This window comes from Lissotriton vulgaris, chromosome 7 (genome assembly GCF_964263255.1).
Source record: "Lissotriton vulgaris chromosome 7, aLisVul1.2, whole genome shotgun sequence".
Lineage (NCBI taxonomy): Eukaryota > Metazoa > Chordata > Amphibia > Caudata > Salamandridae > Lissotriton > Lissotriton vulgaris.
Window position 1 is genome coordinate 640,382,940 of NC_141695.1, and position 26,120 is coordinate 640,409,059.

Genomic DNA, 26,120 nt, shown 5'->3' on the forward strand with positions numbered 1-26,120 from the left:
ACTAGAAGCCAATAGATTTGGGGACGTCTCTGGCTATAAATTTAATCTAAACAAAACCCAAATAATTGCTAATTACAAACCAGAAGGACTAACTATTGGACTGTGTTCGGCACCTACTTACTTAGGGGTTAAACTATCTGCAAATATTAAGGATTTAATTAAACTAAATTACGATGACCTACTTAAAAATACTATAATTTTGCTAAAAAAATGGCATAAACTTTTTTTAAATATCATTGGCAGAATCAACTTGATTCGTATGATAATTTTACCTAAATTTCTGTACTTTTTTCGTTCTATTCCCTTGGCATTATGCAATTCCTTTTTTTAAAAATGAGACGGGGTATTCAGTAGTTTCATTTGGGGATATCCCAAAGCCCGCAGATCGATGACACTATTAAAAGGCGCTATCGATATGGGAGGGTTGAACTTCCCGGACTTTAAGTTGTACTTCTGGGCAGCATTCGTTGGACGCTTACGATACTTAATTAACTCTGAAGGTACAGAAAAGCAACCTTATTTCCTTACATTTATGTTTGATCTAGATGCAAAAATGTTCTTATGGAGAATTATTGACCCCAACTATTACAAATGAGTTCGTTTTAAGATAGCGAGGGATCTAGTTAAAATTTGCCGTAATATCCAGGCCTTCTGTAACGTGAATTTTTTCCATCCTGATTTGATTTTGTGGGGAAACCCCGGCTTACCGGGAATATTCAACGATGGATTAACTAACATATGGGGAACACATGGAATAAAAAAGTTAAGGGATCTGTACGGAGCACAAGGGCTCCTAAGTTTTGAAACACTTAAAATACTATATAATATCCCTGACTCTACGAAGTTCAAGTACCTGCAGCTATTAAAGAATATTTTTGATTCAAGCATATGGGATAATTTCTATTCACAGGAAACTAAATCATAAATTAGTGGTTGTTATAAATCTCTCAACACTTATAGAAACATAGACTGCAATATAATATCAGAGAAGTGGAGCAGGTTGTTAGGGACCAATATTACTCCGGCTGTAATAAGTTAATCTCTACGTAATATTAATAATTTGGTCTCATCGTCAAGTTTAAGATTGCTGCAATTTAAAATAACCTGTATGCTTTACCATACCCCAGAAAGAATAACCAAATGGGCCTCGAATAGCATATATAGTGAACGAACTAAGTGCCCCAAATGTGCGTTGGTTGCAGCAGATTTGGTGCACATATTTTACACCTGCCCTAAACTTTCAGAATTTTGGACATCTTTTCAGACTATAATAACACTGAAATTAGGGAATATACCCCCCTAGATTCTGCGTTAGTTATGTTAGACACTAATGGTAGGAATATCCAACACAAATCCTTATTTACTATTATGGTAACTTGTGCTAAACTTATAATTGCTCGCGCTTGGATCTCCCCTAAACCCCCACATATAATGGAATGGTGGTCTCTCCTTAATGAAATTCATAGTATGGAATTAGCGCTGGCTAGGCTTAGGGGTACTAAATCTCTAGCTAAATTCAATAAGATCTGGAGGTCTCTCATATTTTAGTTTAAAAATCATGTTTAATCTAGATCATTACTATCTTCTGTTTTATATGTGTCAAGATACATGTATATATTTTGTTTGGATCTAACAAGAAATTTGTCAAATGATCTAATGCCAACCTAACGTTAACCTTGTAGACGTCTAGATTATTTCTTTTAATTTGACTCATTTTTGTATACTGTTGGTTCTTGTAGTGCTAATAAAAAAAATTACAAAAAAAAAATAAACTCCTACTACCAAGAGTGTCTCTCTTCCATTTGCTTCACACCTCACAACTCTGATTAAACTAGCAAGGAAATATTAGTAAAAGGTTCCACATTAGGAACAGAGTAAGGGTGTCTATTGCACAGCTCTTTCTAAATCAACTAACTTTATGAGGAAGTTAAAATGGCCGCAGAGAATACCTCTATGATAAACAGTTTTCAAAATACCAGTGATACAACTAGTAGGAATAGAAAATATTGCAAAATAAATAAATTGAAAATCAAGACAGGCAAAACTAAAACCATAACACTTAAGTCAAAAAGAAAAAAAAATTATGTTCCATATAAATGGCTCAATCCTGGAAGAAGCTGAATCCTTTAAATATTTGGGGGTAGTAATTAATAGAAATCTCAACCAGTCACCACGTATTGAATCTAACCTCGAAAAAGCTGAGGCACCTGCTAATGCTATCATAAGATTGGCCAGGAATCACGGAAATCAATTTTCTAACCACGAATCACGGAAATCAATTTTCTAACCACATTGATAACGTTTTCCAAAGAAAGGTAAGAAGTCAAATCTCTCTTGACGCAGAATTTTGGGGATTGGACAAGAAACTGCCAAGTCAGGTGTTTTTAAGGGAAATTCTGGAAAACAATCTTCAACCTCCCCAAAGGATTACCCATGGCTATCCTAGAATCAGATATGGGTTACATCTCTATTTAAGAATATGATCAGACAGCCCAGAGAAATATAGCCTAAAAAAAGACTACAAATGTGCTGAAACAACGTCGTCAATTGGGCCTGGGAGGAACATTTTATGTTGAACTTTAAGTCCTCCTTCGCGATAATCTGGCTTAAAGAAAGTAAGAGATTTGAATTCGTTCTATGGCAAGCCCCAAGTAATCTTCAAGTTATCTTGAAAAGGCTAATCAATTCCATGGTCACCCAACAATGCATGTATCTTGTTCAAGAACAGAGACTGAGTGCACTGGATAATTTATCCCATATCCCTCAATCCATCCATTCATCTATCATGTTTGAATTGTGACTTGTCTGGGCAAGCAACCAAACTAACTGTAATATTTATGAGGGAAAGTTGGATCAGAAGGCAAAATTGGTCAGGATAGGGAACTCTGTTAGCATTCAAGTCACGTCAAGTCAAGTCAAAAATTTGTATAGCGCACTACTCACCCAGAGGGTCTCAAGGCGCTTGAGGGAGGGGGGTTCATTACTGATCAAACAACCAAGTCTTGAGTTGCTTTCTGAAGGAGAGGTGGTTCTGTGTAAGGCGGAGGTGGGTGGGGAGGGAGTTCCAGGTTTTGGCTGCTAAGTAGGAGAAGGATCTTCCTCCCATGGTGGCTCTCCGGATGCATGGAATCGCGGCGAGGACTTGGTTGGACGATCGTAGTTGACGGGTAGGGGTGTAAAAGGTCAGGCGGGTGTTGAGGTAGCTTGGTCCTAGGTCGTGGAGGGCCTTGTGTGCGTGGGTGAGGAGACGGAACGTGATTCTTTTGTTGACGGGGAGCCAGTGTAGGTCTCTCAGGTGGCCGGATATGTTGTTGTTGCGGGGTATGTCTAGGATGAGTCGAGCGGAGGCGTTCTGAATGCGCTGAAGTCTTTTCTGCAATTTAGCAGTGGTTCCGGCGTAGAGGGTGTTTCCGTAGTCCAGTCGGCTTGTGACAAGTGCTTGGGTGACCGTCTTCCTTGTTTCGGTGGGGATCCATCGGAAGATCTTTCGGAGCATGCGTAGGATGTTAAAACATGATGATGAGACGGCGTTGACTTGCCTAGTCATCGAGAGGGAGGAGTCTAGGATGAATCCCAAGTTGCGAGCATGGTCCGTTGGTTTGGGTGCGTTGCCTAGGGCCGGGGGCCACCATGAGTCGTCCCAGGCAGAGGGGGATGACCCTAGGATGAGGATTTCCGTCTTGTCTGAATTCAGTTTTAGGCGGCTGTTCTTCATCCACTCGGCTATGTTATTTATACTTTGATGTAGACTGTGTTATCGGATGGATACAGGAAGAAGGGATTTTTGTCTATTTTTTTTCATGAATTATTTTTAAACTTGTGTTTTAAAAACAAGTGGAGGTGCATTGGTTTAAAACATCTCACCCACTCCAATATTGAATTTTAGTGTACTGAAGACATTGAACTTAAGCAGCTGTTTACCCAATTATATCCAAATTATTTGTTCTTCATGTGTTGTCTAATGAATTCACATTTTCACAAGTAGTTTTTTGTAACATTTTGTGAAACCTATGCAAATATTTGAATGTTTTTAACAAAAATTGTTGTTTATTGCAAAAACTACATTTGAAAAATGTTTTTTTGAATACGTTCTTGAACTTAAAAAACGATTTAGTAGCACAAGCCTTAATTGCCAGATGCTGCCCAAAACAATTTTGCCGGTTTACTCAAAGTCCACATTCATTACCAAGTAGACGTCTCTGGCATACATTCATCACAGCAGCCACAACGGATACTAATACAGCAACTCCAACAGCTACCACAGCAGTAAGAACAGCTGTAACAACAATAGGAACCACAAACTTAGCATATTTATTTATAAAGTTTTAGAAAGCGCAAAGAAGATCCCGAAGGATATCAGAGCGCTTTACAAAGGAAGGAAGGAAGGACATGAACCCAATATCGCCAACAGGAAAAGATTACACAACAGGAATACATGCATAAGTACCATACAAATAATCGCAAAAATCCCAAACAAATGAATCAAGGAGGGTAGTACCATAAATGGGTATGTAGCAGACTACGAAGGGGTACACAATGCAGAAAAGAAGAGCATAGATCCAATATTGACATTAAGTAGGAATACACAATAGGACTACTCGCTTGTTTCCCAAACAAGAGAATCAAGGAGAGTGATACGATAAGCATGAATATAACAGGCCACAAAAGGGGACACACAATGCGGTAAAGAAGGGCAGCATCACATGAGGGTACAATGGTTATAGGAGCAAGTGATCCTGGCCCAAGTTTTAAGGTAAAAATGTGTTCTTTAAGAATCTTTTGGCTTCTAGTTTGAAAGCAGTCGTTGAGGAGATTCTGCGTACTTCTGGTGGAAGTTAGTTCCAAATCCTTAGGGCAGCGCCAGAGAAGGCTCGGAGAACGTTTTTTGCTAAGGATGGGTGGTTTCAGGAGGAGAGTGATAGCGCTTCTTGAAGCTCTCCCATCGCAGGATAATTCAAGCTTTTGCGCTAGGTAGCAGGGAGATTTGAAATGCAGGGCTTTGTGCGCTAGAACGGCAATCTTTAAATGAATTTGAGCTTCATCGGGCAACCATTTAAGAGATTTTAGGATTGGGGATATATGCTCACTACCTTTGGTACCAGTGACCAGTCTGGCCCTAGCATTCAGTGATGCCTTAGGGAAGCCAGAGTGTATTTGGGAAGGCCACAGAGCGTAGCGCTGCCATAGTTCACCCTCGGCAGGACCAGTGCTTGTACCACCTGCTTGAACTCCTTTTGTGGAAGGAATGGCTTGATGTTTCTGAGTGTCCTCATCAAGAGATTAACTCCCTTACACACATTGCTAATATGATTTTTCATCTTCAGGTGTTTGGCCAGGGTGATTCTGAGGGTCTATGATGAGAAGGTGCAATTGAAGGCAGTGAGGTAATTCAGCCAAGGGTCTAGCTTGGGAATGGGGTTAGGGGGAGAGATGAAAAGGAATTCAGTTTTGGAGGTGTTGAGCAGTACATGGTTCCCCGTTAACCAATTTTACGTAGTAATTAGGGTCGTGTTGAGTGAGATGATGTTGTCCGGGGATGAGATTTTCAAATAAAGTTGTGTGTCATCCACATACATGTGGAAGAGAATGTTTGTGGAATTTAGAGAGTTAGCTAGTGGTTCTAAGAAAAGGTTGAAGAGGATAGGAGATAGAGCGGATCCTGGAGGGACTCCCAAGAGTACTGGAGAGGGCTGGAAGAGGGAGTGGTTTGACTTGATTATTTGTGATCTATGGTGAAGGAAGGATGAGAACCATTGTAACACCCAACCCGATAAACACATGCTGATCTTCAAAATGGATAGAAGGTTGTTGTGAATAACCGCATCGAAAACGGAAGGAAGGTCAACGAGTTTTAGAGGGCAGGAATCATTTTGGTCCAGCATTTTTAAGATGTCATCCATAACGTGCGTGAGAACCGATTTGGTACTGTGACCCTTCCGGAAGTCAGATTGATGTTGGTCTAGGAGTTGGAAATTTTCTATGTGAGCACAGAGCTGGGATTGTATGCATTTTTCAAGTAGTTTGGCTAATGTGGGGATGTTGGAGATGGGGCAGAAATTATTGAGGTCAGTATTTTCTGCGTTAGTGTCTTTTAGTAAGGGTGATACCTGCACTGCTTTTAGGCAGTCTGGGATCGTGCCTTGTGACAGAGAAGCATTTACTATCCTTGTCCAGGTGGGGATGAGTTCATTCTTGATTTCTTTGAAGTTGGCCGGTAGCAGCGGGTCACTGAAGTGGTTAGAAGGATTGATGTTCTGAAGAATCTTGTAGATGTCTTTTTCACTGAATGGGGTAAAGGTGCTGCATGTCACATTGTTCTTGGTGTTCAGGCTGATTGGTTTGCGCTTTTCTGAGAGGTCAAGGGGTGGTGCGGACCCGGGGGATGGCAATGGCGCTTTCTTAGTAGCGAGTTCAATGGTTATGAGCCTTGATTTCTCAGAGAAAAAAGCAGCAAGATCATCACAAGAGGATGAGTCTGCCACTGATTGCTGCTTAACCAACTCGAAAAGTTTCTTGGGGCGGTTTGCAGCTTGATCAAGTTGGTGTCTGAAGTAATCTGCCTTAGCGCTCTTGATTTGTTTGCTGTAAAAGCTTCTCACATCTCTAAGGAGTTTTAGTTGTTCCAAGGAGGTATTGGATCTCCAGGAACGTTCAGCCGCCCTAAGGTTACGGTGCTCCGTGTTTAAGTTATCGTTGTACCATGGTTTTGATATTTTTGTTGAGGTATTTTTTTGTTGGAGCGGTGTGAAGTTGTTCATGGTGTTTGAGATGATCGGGTTGTAGGAATCAGTGAGTAATTGAACACTTGGTCATTTGGGTTAGACCAGTGAAGGTTGAAATCCCCCAGGAAGATTTGGGACACGGCTGAGTCGACATTGCCAGAGATGACTTCCATAAGTTGCTCGATGAAGGGGAGATTGTCTCCAGGGGGTGAATAAAAGTGTGAAGTTTGCAAACCAGCAGGTTATTACTTGAGATGCCGTGAAAAAAAAGTATTCACAGGAGGAGGGCGAAGAGAACTCTAAATGAGAAATTGAGAGTGAGTTCCTATGAATACACGCTAGGCCACCCCCAGCTACTGCACTCTGTCTAGCCTAATTATGTCATGAGTAGAAGTTACTAGTAGGTCTAGGAAAGGGGTGGAGGCGGTATTTAGCCAAGTTTCAGTGAGAATGATAATGTCTAAATCATTGTGTTGGATGAGGTCGAAGATGTCGGCGGCGTGTTTATTAGCTGACCTACAATTGAGTAGTACACATTTAAGACGTGATGGATTAGTGTGGTATGGAGACTGGGTGACGTTCACTCTCTTGAGGTTGTCTTTATTGATGACTCTAGGATTGTGAGGAGGTTCTCTGTACTGAGTTGGAATGGTTGATTTGTATTTTTCTTGTCTGGATCAAGTTGGAATTGGACCTAGTAGAGTAAAAGTTGTGCAGCTCATTGAGATCATTGGGTGCCAGGGTGGTCTCACCTTTTCTGGGGCGGGAGGGAGCATTAGCTAAGGGAATGGTTTGCAAGACTGGGGGGCTATAAACTATCCCATACGTTCACTCACACTAGAGGAGGCTTTGGACAGGTTTGCAGAAGTGAGGAAGGAGCTGATCATTTGAGATGAATCCATAGCATCTACCAAAGTAGCACCAAACTACAGCAATAGCAATAGCTTTAAGCATTGTATAGACCGTAGTCAAGCGAAGATCCCCTTTGGGCAACTTAGTACACCAAGGCAAACACACTCATGCAGACAAATATATCACCAGAACATAACACCACCACCTTTAAAGGCCAAGTGCTCACAATTATACAAATATTTTTTTTTAAGTAACCAAGGATATGGTCTTAAAAACAGTGCATTATCATACAATTTTAAAATAAGTTAAAAACATTCTGACATATATAAATCACAAAAATGATTGTAGGGAGAACCTGAAAGAAAAATAATTTCTAATCATCAATAAAGGCCCATTCATTAGATCAAGATCATGTGTTCAACATATAGTTTATTTACAGAGAACTTTAGTAGTGAAAGTAACAAATGTTTCCATAATCTACAGTACGCCTTTGCATAGTTGCGTCTAAAGGCCACAGCATTGAGGCTATCTTCTGCCGCTATTGTAACTGTCGTAGAGACTACTGGTGGAACCCCAACTTCCACAACAGGATCTACAACCTCCACCACCACAACAGCAATATCAGCTACTATACAGTAACAACTGCTGCAAGCTAAAATGGCACAGTAATGAACAGAGCTGTTGCTACCAGCACAGGAACCTAAGCAGTGACCACAACTATAACCACCAGCAGTACCAACAGGTTTCACCCTGGCAGAGACAACAGGAGCTGCCAGCGCCACAGATACCACTGCAACAACTTCTCCTGCCACTATAACAGGAAAAACAGGGACACTAGCAGCTGCAACAACAGATGCTACAAGGCAGGAACAACAGCGTAAACAACGGCAGCCACAAGAGCAGTAACCACAGCAAGAACAAAGGCTGCCACCAAATCAGGGACTACAACAGCAACAACAGTTGGGGTACCAGGCAACATTGACTTGGCACAAGTAGTCTGAGGGCATTTGTACCTGCCTGTATTACTTGCATTAGTACAATATTGTTTTTTCCAATGTTTGTTTTATTAAAGCTTCCCTATTTGTGCTACATTTTGTGACAAATTTACTGCTAGGACTGTGCAGAGGAGAAGGGATCGCTGTACAAGCTGGAATCAAGAATACACTAAAAAGTACGGAAGAAAGTAATCTAACACATCATTGTATTTATTATTTACACATAAAAAGTTGTGTCAGTTTCACACTTGCCAAAATGTATTGCCAATTCTATAGAAAGGTGTTCATTGGAGAAAGCAAGAAAGTATATATGGCGTGCCACACTCAAAGGCCCTTTTTCTTTGGTGTGCATTGAAGTTCTATCTGCTTTTTCCTACAACATGTATTAAATAGAAAAGGTTTTGCATAGCGCCTAATTTGAGCCAGTTGGTGCAGGGGGGCCCACTGCCCATATAACGGGGACGGGCACATTTTGATGCAGGGGAAAAAAAATGATCACAGAAAAGGGGGTAAAAAGGAGGGAGGGAAAGATGGAAAAATAATGACAAACAAAGACAGCAGGGATGAAAAAGAACATGAAACAGTGAAATAAAGGGCAGCGAGTGTCTGGTGGTGGGTGAAAGAAGTATGAAGTGGAAACAAGATTATGCAGCCTTGGTTTTCAGCACCCCCAACTTAAAGAACACTGGTTGCTGGCTTCCAAGCAAAATTTGGACCTCAGCACCTATTCTTATACAAATTAAGTACTGACTTTTGTGAATGATAAAGAATGAAGATCCACATAGCGTTTGTTTCCATCTGCAAGTGTTTTATTTTTTGTTGTCAGTGGGAATGATGGGTTCTTATTCTTCTGAATCTTGCGTTTGTGTGATTGAATCCGCTGTTGTTTGGATGCACTTTTCCCCTAACTCTTTTTAAACTCTTTCATTTCATCGACTTGACTGAGTACTTCTGGCTTATAGGAGCAACATGACTGAATCTGGAATAAGCAGACAATGCTTCACGTGTTCAATTGAAACAATGAGCTCAACATTTCCTTCACTAAATTTGTCACTCCTGAGAATATCAGAGAATAGCAATGGTCTACGAAACAAATATTACCAGAATATTAAGCTCCAGCATTCATATAGTAAATTGCAGACTAAGAGCATAACATGGGCTGTTTAATTGTTCTATGCAGCAGAGGAAGTTTGCATTTCGGGAAATTGATGCACCTAACTACAAGGTACATCCTATGTTAACTACTTCCTAAATAGCAGACATTATTGACTGAATATGTGATGGTGGGTTTCTCCAGAGTCTTCCTACCCCAGTAGGTTGGCCACTTCCCCAATGTCTTTAAACTTCTATGTAGCAACAAAGGAAAATCTACTACATTGCCAGTGTGGGCATTGACAGACAAGATGGCTCCCAAGCATTAAATTGCTGCCTTAGGCACATTTAGCAATAGGTAAGGCTGTCTAGTAACAACTCATTCAGTCAAGGATTGAGCTTCATCTGTTTTCTTCCTCTGTTTTAAAGTCGTGTAGTCCAGTTGTGATTCCACTTCTCCACCTTCAATGCATCTTTAATTTTTGATCACTTTCTATTAAGTCAGGCTTGACAGCGCAACTGTGACCAGATAATATGGGATCAACCTAAAAAAGAGCTTTTAGGAATAAAACAGAGAGGGGCTTTGTCCAAGCCTACATGTTGGTGGACAAAAGTACATGTTTTGATTGGGCAGAAGTACTAAACTTCCAAATTTAAGTGCTTTCCCTCCAAGTGCTGCAAACATTTGTTAATCAAGTTTCTTGAAACACAGGCCTTTATCAAGTCTAGCTATTGTAGATTGAAGTTTGGGTCAAACACTTGCCACTAAAATGCTATATGTCTCCTAGATATTCAGATAATTACTCTGTTTGTTCTTTTCTGGCAGCAGTACAGCTGTGAGGAGAGCAGTCAGAAGGAAGGTATTGCAGTTTTGCAGTCCAATCTACTTTTCCTTTTCCTTTTGCTTCAAAATCAGAGATACCCTATGTGGCACTCCTTACGAGAATGGTATTTTTTATTTCTAAAGTTTTTTAAGCTCACAAACGTTTATTTATTTATTCATTTCAATTTATTATTTAGCTTTTTAAAAATACATTATTATTATATATAATTTATTTCAAATGTATTATTGAATATATTAACTTAAGTTAGTTTACTTATTTCATATACTGTAATTTAAAATTAAACTTTCCTGAATCCCAAAAATGTCCTACTGCCCCTAACGATATAATTCCCTGAACCCTAAAAACCCATTCTACCCCTAACACTGCTTTTTCCTAAAATCTGAAAATGTCTTACTAATCGTTAAAAGTAACCATATCTGAACATTGGAAAACAACGCTATACAACCTTAATTGTACGTTTCCCTGAACCTTAATACCTCCGTACTAACCCTTAACATTATCCTTCCCTGACCCCTACCAACCCCGTAGTGGTATACTTCCTTTAACACTAAAAGCCTGCTATTACCCTTTAAAGCTGCAAATCCCTGAACCTTGCAAACCCTCACTTCCCATTAGTGCTACTATTCCATAAACCATACAAACCCCTTATTACCACTTAATGCTACTCTTGACAGAAACCTGAAATCCTTCATATCCCTTAATGCTATCTGTCCCTGAGCCCTAAAAATTGCTTAGCACCTCCTATAGCTACCCTTCACGAAACCGGGAAATCTTACTACCCTTTAACATTACCCATCCCTAAACCCCAAAAACTCTTACTGCTCCTTAACCCTTTCGATGCTTATGACGGAATGGTTCCGTCATGAGCATCGGTCGAGCTGTGTTCATGACGGAACCGTTCCGTCATGACCACACCCATTTGCATTGGGGCTCAGCACCGGGGATAAATCGGGCCGCACGGATGAGGTTAACACTACCCTTCCTGAACCCTAAAAAATGTACAACCCCTTAACGCTTTCCATCCTCAACACTAGAAAACTCTTATTACTCCTTAATGCTACCCTTCTTTAAGCTCAAAAATGCCATACACACTTAGCTTACTATTGTTTAATGCTACCCATCCCTGAACCCTAAAAAGCCCCTTACTACTCCTTAATGCTACCTATCAATGAACCCTCAAAATCCTTATTATCCCTTACCACTACTCTTCCATGACCCTGAAATCCCCTACTCGCCCATAATGCTCCCCGGCCCATACCTCTAAAAATCCCTTAATACCCCTTAACTCTATCCTTCCCTGTACCCTAAAAATCCCTTACTACACATTAACATTACCATTCCCTGAACCCGAAAACCTTACTACCCTTTAACACTATTCTGCTCTGAACCCTAAAAACCTCTTGCAACTTACTATCCCTACACTTCCCTGAAGCCTAAAACGTACTACTCCTTAACACTACCTTTCATTGAACCCTAAATATCTCTTGCTACAATTTAACACTATCCTGCTCTGATCCCTACTAACCCTTTAACGCTACCCTTCCTTGAACCCTTAAACCTTAATACCTCTTATCACTACCCATCCTTGAACCCTAAGCAAATCCTTCCTACCCAATAATGCTACCCTTCTGTGGCCATAAAAGTGCTTAATACTCCTTAATGCTACTCATCTCTGAACCCTAAAAATCTCTTTCTACACCTTAACACTACCAATTCCTGAACCCTAAAAACGTTACTTCTACTTAATGCTATCTGTCCCTGAACCTTAAAAATTCATTACTACCTCTTAATGCTAACCTTCCCTGTACCGTAAAAACCTCTTGCTATGACTGAACACTATCCTTACCTGAACCCTACAAACCCTTATTGCTACTCACCCTTAAGCCCACAAAACCCAATCTCTTAATGCAACCCTTTCTTGAACCCTAAAAACCAATTACTACCCCTTAATGCTATCCTTCCTTGAACCTTAAAAACCCCTTGCTATGCCTGAACACTACTCTTCTTTGCCCTCAAAAACTGCATACTACTGCTTACCACTACATTCCTTGAACACTACTAATTCTTTGCTATTCCTCAACTCTATCCATCCATGAACCCTAAAACCGCCTAACTATCCCTTAATGCAATTTTTCCTTGAACCATAGAATCCCTTTACAGCCCCTTGAAACTACCCTTCGCTGAACCTAAGCCCCTCTTATTATCCCTTACAGATATACTTCCCTAAACCCTAAAAAAAAAAAAACTACCCATTAATATTTTCCTTTCCTGAACAGGAAGAACTTACTACCCAGTAAAAGCTAGCCATCCCTGAAATGTTGAAAACATGGAAAACCTAAGGGTAAAATACTGGGAAGGATTGGGAATTTATTTACTGATGACCCCGCTAATTCATCATTTCTAAGGTGAACTTCAGAGTCCCACTTGGGACCTCTGTTATTTCTGTCACCTCCTCCCTCCCTGCAGTTATCAATGCAGCCAGTATTGGGAACTCTGGGGAGGAGCTACTGGGTGATATCAGGGGCGTTGCATTATAATGCCCATGGCATTGAGCATTACAGAAATGCTTACTTCTTCAAATTGTTAGAAGAACATATTTAGGACATCATTGGAAGCACTTTCAGAACTACATTCTGCTGTTTATGTGCTTGAAGCTGTGCTGCAGTTTCTTCGAAATAATGGCCTATCAATGTAAGATAACGTTCCCTTTTTAGGTCTAGCTTGACAGCACCGATGCCTAGATGACATATTTTAGTAGTTCTTTAAAATATGCAGCTTGGCTTTGGCTTGACTCCACCCAGTGGAGTAATACTCTCTTTCCTCATTCTGTATGCAGGCGATGGATGTGTCATTCCTCCTTCCAGGAAGGTCTTCCAATATAATACACAAGGGCTTTTTGCAAATCTAAAAAATAAACTCTATGCGGTTTGTCATATTGAGTTCTTTTTCTCCTATATGCATTCTACACAGAGAGAAATATATGTGCTACCTTTTCCCAGCATTGTCACAGTCTGTAGAGCAGTCTTTAATGAGATAAACACAATTTGTGCACCCAATGCATGCAAACCATATTTATGAATGCCTGTTTCACACTTATTTGTACGCTAAAGCCAGACCTAATGGCTTTGCCAAGGCTTGATGGAAATGGAGCTTCCCTTATTTATGGTGCTGAGAGAGGACTCCAACCCTGACATGGTAATAGTAAACACCTGTAGACACTTCACTTTGCTTCTGCATGGTTCATTCAAAGCATCACAGCAGGTTCAGTACTATATGTCAAAAAATTGATGCGCTGGTTGTAAAAAGGCCTGCAGCTGCGCTCAACTTTGGTTATCATGCAGAATCAGCAAAAAAGTCCAGCAGCCAAAGATTGTGATCTATGCTTGGTGCTTTCCAGTGGTGAGCTAATGTATCACCTAATTACTGTCATACAGCAATACAACAGTAAATGCCTGCAAGGACACCAACTATTTACACAATGTAGATGTTACATACGTCTTCCTCTAGCCGAACCTGTATTTGGCATATATGTGTTGCACATATAGTTTATTGTGGCAGGCCATGCATATGTATTTCACACTAGGATTACAACAATACAAGGTCACATGGTCTGTGAGCTAGGCTACTTACACTGCAAAAATACCATGCAATTTAATTCACACTGATGCCCAAATGGTACATGGCTACAGATTGTACTTTGGGTGTCTCATACTGATACATGAGGAATAAATAGTTCTAAATGATGTGCTGTGTGCCCTAATGAAATTCATCAACTATATCCCACTGCCAAAGCCTGCAGGACTTGTGTGATACATTTGTGTGTATCCGTGACGTGTCTTGTCACCAAGGATGAGAGATGCTCTGGCTAGAGCTCCGACTAGAGCCCTATAATCTAGCACTATTTGCTGGATGCAAGGTCATCCATGGTTGAAAATGTCTTTTGGACATCTTGCTGACCCTTAGGGGGCAATCAGCGCAACGGCTGGATGCTTGTATCCTGCTGATAGACCCGCAGAGCACTGAGGCTTTGAGTGTCAGGCGAGCTGTGCAATGAGCAGACAGCGCTGAACCCACAGGCATTGGAGACATAAATAACACCAATGTGGTCCGCTGTGATGTGTGGGAACCAAAATTCAGAGACCGGATGTCAAGAACCTAGATCCCTTAGAGGTTTCTGTCCCGATCAGGCAAGATAGTGACTAACAGTGCTAACCATCATATAGCTTCACCAAGGTCGTTTGAAGCGGTTGAAAATAATACTAGAGACCCTGGCTGAGACATTGGGTGGGAATGGCTTTTCCAAGAATGACTGACTATAGTGTAGTGTGTAAAAGGCCACTTTAATGAAACAGGTGCAGTGAATGGCAATAACACAAAAACCCGGCTCTTCGCCATACATACTGTTCATAAACATGGGCCTCACTATTCGTTTTATTAACTATCCACAAATCCCTTGCCCTCATCCTCCATCGCCATCCCAATTTGAAAAGAATGCATTCCAAACTCCTGTGACTTATAGCCCAACAAACACAATGTTTTACGCAAAACTCCTAACACCTGTGGGTCTGAAAAATGTGCCCCATTCTCATACTGAAAAACCTCTTCACTTTTGCCGCCCTGCTTGCTTTAGAAAAGGGGGTGGTGAGATGAACAGAGTGTCTGAATTAAGCAGACCACTCTTACCCAGTCCAAAGATCAGGGCTTGATCCATCACGTTTTTTAGCTCACTACACCATCCCAGCTCAGAACCTGGCAATACGCAAATTAGTCTGTTCCTGTCCCAGTGCATGATGGGAACAGGGCAAACCAAACTACCAAGCCAATTCTTATACTGGGAAGGAAACAAGCTTCCGGGGACCGGTTTCTGGCATTTCAGCCGTCGTCGGCCCGGCTTGCTTGAATCCTGATGGTGCAATGAGCAAGGGACTCACATCTGAGTATACCCTTCCACGCTTATGGTAGAAAAAATGATTCAGAAAAGGGGGTGGTGATGAACAGAGTGTCTGAAATAAGCAGACCACTCTTACCCAGTCCAAAGATCAGGGCTTGATCCATCACCGTTTTTTAGCTCACTGCACCATCCCAGCTCAGAACCTGGCCACATGCAAATTAGTCTGTTCCTGTCCCAGTGCATGATGGGAACAGGGCAAACCAAACTACCAAGCCAATTCTTATACTGGGAAGGAAACAAGCTTCCGGGGACCGGTTTCTGGCATTTCAGCCGTCGTCGGCCCGGCTTGCTTGAATCCTGATGGTGCAATGAGCAAGGGACTCACATCTGAGTATACCCTTCCACGCTTATGGTGGACAAAATGATTCAGAATGCTTGCTTTAGGCCACCGAACAAGCACAGGAGCAAACCGTTGCTTCCGGATAAGCTTGCAAAGTCACACACACACCCCTTCCCGACTCATCTGTCTCAGACTTTGGTATCCACACCTGAACCACCCCTTCAAGCATCCTGACATCACACCAACAGACACCCTCATGTGCCCCAAACCCAACAACTTCTGTAACTCGAAATGCCCCAAAAAACAGCTACAACGTTATGGCCAGAAAACGGATGCTCTCCCATGCATCTCGACATACCCTTGAGAGAGCGGCAACTACTTGTTTCAGACGACGCAGTGTAATGGGGTGTCGCAACCCTTCCCCTACACCCCTCTCCCTTGACCACACTTCCAAAATGAGCTTCCCATTTCCCCCATAGATGGTTTGTAGCCCCACCTCAGCTTCCCCAAAAAGGTCACACATGTCAACTTACCAGCTATTGTGACAGCTTACAAACCTTTTTCAATCAAAGAAATGATCAAATTTACCACATCATTCCGGTGAATATAACCTTCATCCATAATTCCACTGGTCACTGCCGCCTGACTGCAGAAACTCATCCAACAATAGCCCATATGCCATACGTGTGGTTTACAATAACGAACCAAGGATCTGCTGCATTACACACTCTCGCCTACTGCCCACAAGTGAGCTGACATTGCAGACTTCCTCTAGCCCACCCCTGGGGCCAACCCATGGTAGCTCGTCCACTGAAAGCGAGAAAGAGCATTAGTAATTTCATTGTGCTTCCCCAGAATGTGGCACGCCCTTTAAGTAACACTTGCACACAAACACTCCAACACAAAAACTCTAAACAACTGCAACACCTTGGGTTCCCTCGCTGACTGGGGGTTGACTATGTTCACTACCGCAATGTTATCAACATTGAACAGAACTGTTTTGTTCTCAAAGTGTCGCCCCCACAAACAAACAGCCACCACCCAAGGAAAAAATTCAAGGAAAGCAATGCTGCACCCTCCCGCTTTCAGGCTTCCAGCCATTCTTCTGCTCACCACTGCCTTTGCTAAGACAGACCAAAGCCATGCCTGCCAGCGGTGTCAGAAAACATTTCAAAGGACCACTCCATCTGCTTCCAAACACTGGCCATCGGCATCCCATTGCATTCGTTCAAAAATTGACACCAAAGCTTCAAGTCCTCCCTCACCCCTGCCTTGAGCCATACTCTGTGATGTGGAAGTGAGGTCCCTGTCAGTGCCCTGCCCAACTGCCTACAAAAAGTCCCAACTGCCCTACATGCGGAATTCAGGTAAACCAACAAGATCTGAATGTCCTTCACCTGCACTTTAGATCTGGCCAAAATTGCGCCCAAAAGTTCCAGGCAGTGCTGCGTCTTCTCCTCAGGCAAGCAAATCTCCATCCTGCCCAAATCTAACTCAATGCCCACAAAATTAAGCACCTGGACGGGCCCTCCTGTTTTTCTGATCCTGCATCAAATCCTAAAACAATGTAAACTCTCCTGACATTCTCCTGAACATAGAGCCTTCACAATGAAGAAACAATCCAAGTAGTGGGTCATCACATCTTTCTCAACCACATGCGCGAAACCTTTTTGCAAAAGAGAACTAAAAACTTCAAACAAGGAAAAAGAAACTGAACAACCCTTAGGCAAGGCCTTGTCCACACAAATCTGAATTCCCAACAACTCATGGTCTGCAGGGTGAACAGGAAGCAAACGAAAAGCTTATATGGCATCACAATTCACCAACATGGCGCCCCTACGCACTTTATTGACCAGTTCAATCGCCATGTCAACTGATGCATAATGTACCTTACTACACCCTTCACAAAAGAAGTCATTCACAGACAGCCCTTCTGGCCATGAAAGGTAATGAATGAGACAACACTCACCCAGCTCCTTCTGAGGCACCACCCCAATTGGTAAAATCTGCAAGTTCTCCAGTAGCCGTTCTTAACACAGCCCTTCCATTCTTCCTTCCATCACCTCTTTCAACAATGTATTCCAAACCAACTCTTCCTGCCCTTTCACTGACCTCAGATTTTCCGCTCACTGCCTCACTCTGGGACTCTCATAATGCAAACAAAACTCAAACTAGAAACCTGGTAACAATAACTCTTTCTTCCTCGCTGACTCCACTATATCAATCCACTGTTCCAAACGGTCCAACGTAACCGGCATATGTACATGGGATTCTGGTCTCCTCTCCCCATCCCTTCTCACTGTAACCAGTCCACTGTCCCCCGGTGCTACCCTGTTGTCCAGAAACCCCCCGGATGTCACAAGTATGTGCTTGACGCCACATTTTGAGCACTCATGACGGTATTTGCAATACTCCTGCAAGCACCACCCCCTATTAAATAAGCAACATGCACATGCCGTCTCTGTCTGTCCTCGTCCTGCTGTACCCACCCCTGTCTGGGTAGGATGTCCCTGAAAGGATTTTATAATTGACCGGCCAGCCGCTTGTCATATAAGTTGATGGGACTGGCCTCTTTGGAGTTATAGTTTGCAAAAACAACTCATAATCCAGCTGCCCCCACACCCTGTCCTCTTCCTCTGCAAGGCAAGCCCGGATTCTTCTTCATAATGCGCCCCGGCCCATTACCCGAAAGTTACAATGTGCCTTACGCACTACATCAAGATATTTAAACAAAGTGACACACCTCTCAGGGTACTTTTTGCAGTAAGCTTTCGCGTAGAACAGAAAAACCACTGTCCAATTCTCTATGTTGGCCAGCACCATGGGCCTACGGGACAGCTCATGTTCCTCCTCCTTGGAGCCCTCTTTCAACCTTATCTTGCTATGTCGTAACTTAAAGAGATCCACATACTCCCCCTTCCAAATGCGCTCCTTAGTGACAGCCATTAAATGCGTCAACAAATGCTTAGTTATTCCCATGTACGGCATCTTCTTCTTCATCCCCTTTGCTCTGCTATTTTTTTCACCATCCCCTACGTCCCCACCTGCAGTGGTCTCTGTGGTCGGTGATGTCATAAGCAATCCCTCTGTCCCTACCTTTCTCTCCTCTGGTACTTCCATGCCCGGAGCCTGATCCTGTACATACTTAACCTATTATAACCTAGCATCGCACCTCACTTGTGCTTGAACCTCCAGCCACACTCCCTGGACTCCTACTCCCACAACCCCTCCTACTCTGCCTGTATGCACCACCTTACCTGGCTTCAAGATTGGGTCCGGCACCAAAGCTGTCTATCATGATGCTACAGACTTCCCCGTTAACCTAGCCACTGTTCTTGTTTCTAAGTCCTGTAAAACACCAAGACTCCCTTCTGATTAGTCACACCCCATCCACTTTGACCTGCGGGAAGTGCTGGCCACCAGTGATTCGCACCATCCTCCACCAACTCACCATCATCCGCAATCTCACCTTCTTCTAAATCCTCCTCATTATAATCCATGTCCCAATCACCTTCTCCAATCCCACCACCATGCTCCGTACTCGTGCCCGGCACCTCCATATCACCCACACCACCATCACAAGATTGCTCTTCGAAAAAATCTTTTGAAGGTCGTAATTTTGTAAGGTGGACGCACAGTCCATTCCTTATCTTAGCCAATTATGGTCCATCGCCGTCCCAGACCTGGCCAAAAAGATGCCTGTTCTGTCTTTGGGCCTGTATGGGCAGGATGCACCAGACCCTCCCGGCTGTCCGTAAAGCAACATCTCTGCTGCACCTGGCTCATGGTCCGGGTTGGAACTAAACTGGCCCTGTCATGCTTGCCTAGAAACCCCAGGGGCATCATGTGACACCATACGCACCTGCCTGGACCCAGATCCTGGAAAAGTTCGCCTCCTAACCAGACCACAGAGCGAGACAGGGAGACTCGAACCACGAACCCATCACCATCGCTCCCAAAATACCTCCCCAAGCACTAATATCCCTTGCTCACATCTGAAAGGGGGAGATGGCCCACTCCCTCCCCTGCTCCCAGAACCACCCCCCCCATGCCTGCTGAAGCCCCTTTTGCCCACTGCCCATGAACTCTCTTCCCGGTTTGGCTACACTCACTGCCATCGTGAGCAATTTCCGCAGCCTTAGAGCCCACCTTCTGATAGGCAATTGCAAAACTGGAGGAGCTGGCACTGGCTCCAGAGGCTGCCTTGCTCCACCTCCACCTCCTGCCCCATCTTCCTTATGTTGCTGCCCAACAACAACAGGTCCAGTGGCAGGCCTGTGATGCTGTGGCCCTGCACCTCATTAATTCACTGATGACTGCCCCCACGTGGGACAGAGGCATCACTGCACCATCGGAGTAACAGCCACACTGAGGCCTGGTCCTGCCACCTCCTTCCTGACATACTTCTTCACTGGCCCAGACATAAAAGTTAGGGCCTTAAATCTGAAAGGCACACCGCCTCACCACACGCATCCCTTGGTACCTCTTCCCATGTCCTACTCAACAGATAGCATGGCCTTTTCCCATCTTCCCTGTCCCACTGCCAATGCGGCCCATCAGTTATCCATGTGCTGGATTTGCCGCGGACACTTGCACCTCCCCTCACCGCCCGTCGTGAGGCACAGCCCGCAACAGCCAGCTGGCCCGCCCTGTCACCCCTACCCACGCTCAACCTACCTTTTGCCACTTTGCAGAAGGGGGAAGCGCAGGCCATATTAGCTGCCGCCACACCTCCCGCTGCCCTCCGCTTTGGACGCTCAGCACCAGAGAAGCCCACCTGCTAAGCCCGCCTGCACCAATGTGCCCTCGGGCAGCAGGTCGACCCTGCCTGATTGCTGCAACATGAGCAGGGCTTGCTTCACACTGTCAGAAACCTCCATGGCAACACTAAGCACCCATTGAAACAGTAGGGGAAAAGCTAATGCTGACACTGCCAACTGGGGTGTACCCATTAAAAATGGCACCTACTCCTGGAAACTGATGCTCAAAACCCATGTAAACGCCGCCTCTGCAGTCCCTGGGCCAATCACTATACTTTTCGCCCTAGGACCCTACAACCACCTGAAAATTCCGTGAGGGTAGGGCCCTCTGCTTACCCCCAAAACCCTCATTGACCCAAGTGCTGCTGTAGAATCTAGCAAACTGCATTGTGCGAACACTGGCAAGTTAGGCAGCAGCTGCATCTTTGCCTACTGTCTCTCGCAGTAAGAGTCAAGTGCTGCTTGCAGTGCCTCACATGTAGAATGACTTTGAGAAGCGGGGGACTGATGTGGGATGGGGTGGATTGTGAGCTCTGGGTGTCTGCAATCCACATGGCATGTGGCACCCAAGTGCGTGGTCTCTCACAAACAATGGCTTTGTAATATTTTCACAAAAGCAAACTACAACATATTTTAGCCACATCAGAGGTTCAGTCTCAGCCATGGCATCCCTATGGGAAGCATTCAAGGCTGTTATTCAAGGCACTGCAATGGCCTATGACAAACAGATGAAAAAATAACACACAAATTACATTGCTGTCTTCAAGTGGCGGTACTTCCACTATAAAAGTAAATAGTGCTGTCACAGGGAAACTATTTCCTTAGGAAGCAGGTGTTTACAAAGGCACAACTGTGAGCACTATCATTAGCAATTAGCAATATCATTAGCTCTGGTCTGGTCTTGCTTTGCAAGGGATGGCCTTGCAAAGCAAGATATATGAAGCACAAGACAAGATATCCAATGCGTTGCATTGGTTGGCTACAGGTGATGTGGCCGCCACTTACAGGTCAGTACAGAGAGGAGTCTATCCCTGTCTTACCTGCCATTGGAGCTGCCTTTACAGACTATTAACGGGCACCAGGGGCATAGCTTAGGGGGGTTTGTAGTTGAATACGCCCATAATAAATGTATTCTGTGGTACATAGTTGGGTACAGGAGCTTCAAGTCGGGTATGGTGTGGTGTTTGTCGGACTCTATTGGCAGCACGTCCCCCGACTAAAGGTTAAAGTGGTTAAACCATTGATGAAAAACCTTCTAGCTCAGGTGCCAAATAGTTCTGGTAGGGAAGCCCTTGTGCTTCTCCTCATGACTAAGAAGACTGCAGAGGCTATCTTGGGATGCACTCCTGAAAACCCCCAGGTCCAAACAGTCTCCTAATGGAAGTTTACACAAATATTTGCCTCATTAATGACCCCCCCCCCACCCCCCCCACCTGCTGACCTTATGCACTGCTTCCCAAACTTGCCACGTGCCTGAAAACATCTGTGGAGCCAGAGTTTCAGTAGTACTGAAACTGAGTATACCCCTGGAGCACTGCTCCTTCTCTGGATGATTTCCTTCATCAGCACAGACAAAACTCGTTGTGAAAGTCCTGGCTGATCGACTGATCAAAATCATTGCATCCTTGATTTATTGAGATCAAAACGGCTATATTCTGGATCATAACCCACAGCACTGGTTTTAGTCCATGTCAATTAATTCACAGGCCTAGTGCTGTGGCCTAGAATACCAGAAGGCCCTTGATTCTATGAGCTGAGATTTCTTATATCAAGTCTTGCAGAGAACAACTTTAGTCTCTTTGCCTATATTAAGGCCCTCCATACATCCCCACGGGCCCAGGTGGGAGTGGGCTGTGTAGTATCTGACTCCTTCCCAATTAAAAGCACCACTCAAAATGGATGCTTTCCATGCACCCTCCTATTTGTGCAGAGGAGTGAACTGCTAGTCAAATTGATTAGGCAATATGGCAACACACAGTCGATGTTGTAACAGAGGGCCCTGTCTCTCTGCATGCAGACAACATGCTCTTCTTTCTCCACTACTCTGACTGCACCGGGACAGCAGCTAATGGCTATCTTAGACCTTTATGGAGGGGGGTATACCTTGTAGTCAATTGGAGAAAACCAACGATCATCCTGTTGTAGTGTGGGCCTCGAGCAACCGAGTTGCAATTTGGGCTGCAAGTCCAGCCAGACAGATTAAAATACCCAAACATGCACATATCTTTGAATGGCAAACAAGGGTGGGACCTCGAAATACTCCCCTTACTGCATGGAGTACATAACAATACACATGTTTGGGATACTCACCCTCTCTCTAGTCTATGCAGGGAATCATTGTTTAAAATAATTGCACTGCCCTGGATGCTCTATGCTTCAAAATGACCTATACAATATCCCAGGTAGCAACATTAACTTAGTACGTGATTGTCCTTAAGTGAGTGCCTGCAGTTAGTCTACAAAGGCAAATTAGGAGTCACCAACATGCATCTTTATTATTGGGCAGCAAAACTGGGTACCTCCTCTACAGCGCTGCAGTACCAAACTCTGCCATAAAATTTATACTATATGAATGGTGTAAAATACTGAAAATGGATTGTCTGGGGTGACATGCTCACAGAGGGTACTCCCCCCCCCCCCCGGCATACAGAAGAGTGGAGTGAAGTGTCATGGAGGGTGGTAGAGTGCAGTGGTGTTGAGTGGAGTGGCATGAGTGAAGTAGAGTGTCATAGAGTGTCGTAGAGTGGAGCAGAGTGGCATAGAGTTAAGTAGACTGGAGGGGCATGGAGTGGAGTGGAGTAGAATGAAGTGTTGTGGGATGAATGGCATTGAGTGTCATAGTTTGGAGGTCAGTGTTGTGGAGTGGAGTAGAGTGTCATAGAGTGGAGTGACGTAGAGTGGAGTGGCAATGAGTAGAGTGGCGTAGAGCAGTTTAAAAGTTTGTAAATTGGAGTGCGCAGAGCGGAGTAGAGTGTCATAGAGGAAAGTGGCATAGAGTGGAGGTGTGCCAAGTGGAGTGGCATTGAGTGGAGTAAAGCGTCATAGAGTAAAGTGATATAGAGTGTCGTGGAGTGGTGTAGAGTGTCATAGTGTTATATAGAGTGTTGTAGAGTGGCATAAAATGGCATAGAGTGCTTAGGAGTGGCATAATGTGTTGGTAAATTAAATTAAATGAAAATTAAATGAATATGGGTTTTGTAAAGCACTCGAATGCCTAAGGGCATCTTGGCACCAGTCTATTACAGATCGATTAGGATGGTGAACACAACTGAGGAGCTATAGATTAAAAAGCCAAGTTTTAAGATTCATTCTAAAAGAGGACAGGGATGGACTAGTCTTTAAGTGGAGAGGTAAGGCGTTCCACCATTTTGTAGATCCATAGATAAAGCTTCTTCCACCCAAGCGGATTCCTTTGAATTTGGGTACCATCAGGTTGACTGCTGAAGAGGACAAAAGTGGCCTGGAAGGAGTGTATCTGATGAAGTACTTTTTAAAATAGTCAGGGCTCTCATCATGTCATCATCATCTTGTGGAGTATCGTCGAGTGGAGTGTTGTGGGATGGAGTGCCGTAGACTGAAATAGAGTGGCCTGCAATGAAGTGACATAGAGCGGAGTGGCATAGAGTGTCTCAAAGTGCAGTAGAATGTCATAAAGTGGAGTAGAGTAGCGTGGAGTAGAGTAGAGTAGAGTGTCATAGAGTGGTGTAGAGTGGAGTGGTGTACAGTGGAGTAGCTTAGTGTGGAGAATAGTGGCCAAGAGTGGAGTGGCATACAGTGGTGTAGAGTGGAGTGGCATAAAGTGAAGTAGAGTGAGGTGACGTAGAATGGAGTAGGATTCCTTGAGTGGAGTGGTATAGAGTGTAATGGCATAAAGAGGAGTAGCATAGAGCTGAGTGGCATAGACTGAAGTGGCGTACAATGGAGAGGAGCGGAATGGCATAGAGTGGCATAGAGTGCAGTAGAGTAGACTGCTGTGGAGTGGTGTAAAGTGATGTGGAGTGGAGTGGCCTAGAGCGGTGTAGACTAGAGTGGCATAGCATGGAAGGGAGTAGAGTATCATGAAGCGTCATGGAGTGCAGGCTGTGGTAACGCACTGCCATTACAGACAACACATCTTTAATTGAAATGACCATTACATTTGCACAGACATACATTTTTACTGAGATAACATACAGCACACAAACAATAAAGTGTGGAAATAGCATCCCCTAGTGATTTATTTTGATCCTATAAAAATATTTGTTTTCACCACACTTCAGAATTGCCAAAAAATTTGTTTAATTTGCGCTTTCCTAATTCTGATATATTCTGAAACACTTGCACAGCTTATTTACAGGCATTTAAATGTTATTGTGTGCTAGGAAAGAATAGCATCATTCAGCCTTCCTCTAGCACACACCAATACCCAGCATGACTGTCACATAAATATTTGTAGTCAGAGAAAGAAAAGTACATACCAAGCTCCCTCGGAGGACATAGCCCGATATTTGACCACTATCTTTGAATGCACAGAAAATGTGACAAGATATGAGCAAAATTCAATGGTCTGTTTGCAGAAAGTGAGCACTCATTGAAGAAGACAGTAAACAGGCTAGGCTCCACGTGAGGGACAAAGACGTACTGAGCAGCTTAAAACAAATAAAGGCAGCAAATAAAAAGCAAGCAACTGTGAGTTACAAAACACCAAGCCAATGATAAGCAATCGGCTTCGTGTATTTCCAGAGAATCTGTCTGAATGATCTCAAGAAGTGTTGGCAAACCAGACAGCTATGCTGTCTGGTAGGCTTCGATCTACAAATGTGACCCCCCATTCTGAAAGGCATACTCTGCCTGCTTTGGGAGTGAGAATCACATTTTAAATACAATGTCTGGCATAGAAAGCTACCTGCTTGAACTCCCCCCCCCCCCACACCCACCCCTATATAGAAAACATGCATACTGTTCCAGGAGGCCAAGGAACATTGATAAATACATCAATACTCCCTCGTCCGAGAGTCACCGAAATGCATACTGCCACAACTCTTTGGAACTCTCTCCCAGGTCACCTGAGAATTCCAGAAACTACACTGTTTGTCCTGACAGGGACAGAGGTAGCAGAAAGACACTCCCAGGGAAATAGTGCGAAAAGCCTCAGAGGGAAAAAGCCACAAACATTTTTATAAAGTTTGGGAGCTTTTCCTTTGGGATGGACTAGTTCTAGCGGTAGAGTTTCCAGGCTTGAACACTTGTATGTATTGGCCTGATATGGCAAAATAGAAGCTTGATCTGCAGGCTGGTTATTACTGGAGTAGAGAGCTAAAACAGAAACTTTCTCTTTGTGCTTGTTAATACTGGATTGCAATATAAGGGACTGGGACATGCATAGGTCACATGAGCATAGAAACGGCTCAAACCAGAGGGGTGGCAATGCTAAAAGCCACACCTCCAAGGTTGGCATATAAGGTTAAACCAATAACAATTTGCCAGGAAAGGAGCAGCCTAAAAGCAGCTATTTTATCTTATCTAGAGAATAGTTTCATGGCCAAGACCGCGCGGTGCCTGCCGCTTTCTGCATACAAATGCAGGGGGGTACCATAGGTACCCCCCATGTGCACTCCCCACCCCCCTTCACCTAGGGGGCCCG

At 43.7% G+C, this 26,120-nt stretch overlaps 1 protein-coding gene across 1 annotated transcript in view; it reads left to right on the top strand.

Moving 5' to 3' along the window:
• The window catches only part of CACNA1G (calcium voltage-gated channel subunit alpha1 G), a 787,437-nt gene that overhangs the window by 250,353 nt on the left and 510,964 nt on the right, over positions 1–26,120 (top strand). The window lies entirely within an intron of this gene.